This window comes from Austrofundulus limnaeus, unplaced genomic scaffold (genome assembly GCF_001266775.1).
Source record: "Austrofundulus limnaeus strain Quisiro unplaced genomic scaffold, Austrofundulus_limnaeus-1.0 Scaffold835, whole genome shotgun sequence".
NCBI lineage: Eukaryota > Metazoa > Chordata > Actinopteri > Cyprinodontiformes > Rivulidae > Austrofundulus > Austrofundulus limnaeus.
This window is the reverse complement of record NW_013953237.1, coordinates 165,816-168,768: the sequence shown is the minus strand read 5'-3', so window position 1 is coordinate 168,768 and position 2,953 is coordinate 165,816. Positions and strand designations below refer to the sequence as shown.

The window sequence follows — 2,953 nt, the reverse complement described above, 5'->3', positions numbered from 1 at the left end:
GGTTCAGTCCCAAATGATGGCCAGGTATCACACAAGAACCATCTGATGATGGGTAAAAGTAAAGAGCTCTCTCACAACCTTTGAACTCACCAGGATGTTTGGTCTCCTGCAGAGTTTGTGATGAAGACGAGGTGAATTTTSTTCTATGAAAAGGAATCAAACAGGAGCTGCTGTGACCCCCTGACCTGATCAGTCGACTGAAATCTGGTTTACAGGAGTTTTCTCTGCYTGTTTCATTTTCTTCCAAACCCTGGGAGACCTGATTCAGTTCTTCCCACCCAGTGTTTRCACTGAGCTGATCCAGATGTGGGCACATTCCAGTGAATCAGGAGAAAGACAGGATTTACCTCTGATCCCTGACCTGCTGACAGAAACTGCTGCTGCTGTGGGAAAGAAGGAGCAGCTTCCAGAAACAGATCATCAGGTGGAACTCATTCAGTGATTCAGCTTCCTGTCGGAGGGTTTGTTTGATTTAAATGGTTCTGTTGGGATGTTTCACCTTTTCTACAGATCTGAACAAATCCAGTCCTGCTGGGAGAAAGTTTCTGATCAAAGCTCTGGTTTTACTGAAATGTTGAGTCCCTGCTCCAGCAGGAGGGAGTCACAGCAGTTTCTGAGATCTGCAGAACCTGATCCTCTGTGTGTGGGGGGGTGGGGGGTCAGCCATGCTGTCTGCATGACTCAGGATCTGTTCTCGTTAAGTCCTGGGTGGTTCTGAAACMGTTTCTCCTGACAGAATCACACCGTCCACCCTGATGGACCTGATCATAACCAGGAAGTGACATCATCATCACTTCCTGTAGCCAACCCTGAACACAATAACAAGACTTTAGGATCCAGACTCAGAGTTTTCCTTTAACATCTTTATGAATCAAACATTTATYATTATTATCACTCAGTTTTTATTGACTTTAAAACAACTTTAAGACTGTTTWACTGTGAATCTGTTTACATCTGAAGGAAAGTATGAGTTCTGATCCTCTGAGGCTCGGTTCTGGGTGGGATCTGGATCCTTGAAGTGGATCTTCAATCTGCAGCTGGGCTTAAAGAAAAAGGTTCTGAAAACACTAAGACCTGAACCCACCAGYACCAGAACCTTCTTTTATTGTCAGAAAATAATCGTGAAAAAATTCTTGTATCTCAGGAGGGTCCAGTCCTGGTCCTGGACCTGGTGGAAGCAGAAGCAGAACCCCTCACAGAGTCATCAGGTGAGTTAGAATCAGTTTATTTTAGCRACAATCAGCTGGAAGCTACAAGAAGCTAAATGCACAGATTTAATCTGCAGCTGTTTCCTCTCAGCTGAAGGAAAAACTCCTTCCTTRAAGGAAAGTCTGCAGTGAACGTGACCCAGAACCAAAGATCCACTTCAGTCCTCAGCTCCAACACCAACCAGAGCAGACCCAGATCCAGGATCAGGTTCAGGTCTTAGCTAAACGTTTCCCTGAAACCTGATGATCTAAAAACTTTTCAGAGCCTGATGGGTCGACTCTGAAACACCAGGTCCATCTCTGCAGGACAGCCCACAGGAAGGTTCTGGACCATGCTGGTTCTGGTGGAACTGGTTCTGAGGGACGCCTTGAGAACCAGCTTGTGGACCCGGGTGGATCAGGACTGCAGGACTTGGCACGGCGTGGTCCTGTGAGGATGACTGTTCTCCCATGTGGGCTCGGAGCAGCGAGGCCACCAACAGCTCGCCAATTTGCTGACATCATCTTTTAAATAAGCCGAGTCACGAGGAGACAAGCCCCGCCCACAAGCTGAACTTAGCTCTGAATCACTGCAGCCCCTCCAGAACCTGACCTCCTTTTTCCACTGCAGGATGCTTCATCTTCATCATCTTCTTCTTCTTCATCGTCACCATCACCTTCATCATCATTATAATCATCTTCATCATCATCATCACATCATCATCATCATCATCATTATTACCATCATCACCATCATCATCAGGAGGAAGAGGAGGAGGTCCTGCAGACGATGGTCACATCAACCATCAACATCAAGGATGGGTCAGAAACCAGTCCACTGAATTAATACCAGAACCAGAACCAGAACCTGGTCAGACTTTTTGTTTTATTTCTCTTCATCACTAAAAACCAACAAAATATTTGACTAAAACAGGAAGATGGTTCTGATCCATCAGCTCTGGGGTCCAGTAGAACCAGTGTGGACCTGATGGGGGTAAGCTGAGACCAGGTCTTTCTGACCTCAGAACCAAATGTTCTTGTTTTCCTGTCAGACAGAACCTTCATCATCAGCTGGTGTTTGAGAGGACTTCAGGTTTGGAACTCTGTGATCCAGAACCTGTAGAAGAACCTGATCGGTCCGTGGTTCCATCCTGCTGAGAATCAGAACTTTCAGCTCGACCCTTTGAAGTGGGTCAATAAAAGCCTCTGTGGTCCGGTTCAGTCCTCCTGGGCTCAGCTGCTGTTTGTCTTCTCACTGCTTTAATCTGAAGTCTTTCTTCATGTCTGATCCTTACAACAACACGCCTCCAAGAACTAATAAACCCACGGGTCTGATTTCTGTCTGCGCTGCCAAACACCACAGCTCCACACTGCAGCATCAGGAACCAGGGCCCAGTGTTGATTCTCAGGGTGGAGGGCACATATCTGAGCAGGGCGGGGTCAAAACACAGATGGTATCACAGCTAAAGTTGCTTCTATATGAAGGTAAAGATGCTGAAGACATCAGACAGCAGCTGATGTTCTGATGACCATCAGCACACAGGGAGGAGGAGACGGCAGTGCACAGACACAGTGAGCAGACACAGTGAGCAGACACAGTGAGCAGACAGTGAGCAGACACAGTGAGCAGACACAGTGAACAGATGACAGTGAACAGATGACAGTGAACAGATGACAGTGAACAGATGACAGTGAACAGATGACAGTGAGCAGACACAGTGAGCAGACACAGTGAGCAGATGACAGTGAGCAGACACAGTGAGCAG

The 2,953-nt window shown here is 47.0% G+C and overlaps 1 long non-coding RNA gene across 2 annotated transcripts in view; it reads left to right on the top strand.

Moving 5' to 3' along the window:
- Positions 1 to 30: 30 nt before the first annotated feature.
- Positions 31 to 2,953, top strand: part of LOC106532820 (uncharacterized) — a 13,596-nt gene continuing 10,673 nt past the window's right edge. Inside the window, exons 1-3 of one of the 2 annotated variants that reach the window (XR_001312151.1) lie at positions 31 to 1,055; positions 1,145 to 1,208; positions 1,300 to 1,890. This is a non-coding gene — a long non-coding RNA (uncharacterized LOC106532820). Of the gene's footprint in view, positions 1,056 to 1,144; positions 1,209 to 1,299; positions 1,891 to 2,953 lie in introns of those variants that run through there. The other variant, XR_001312152.1, reaches the window with a different exon arrangement.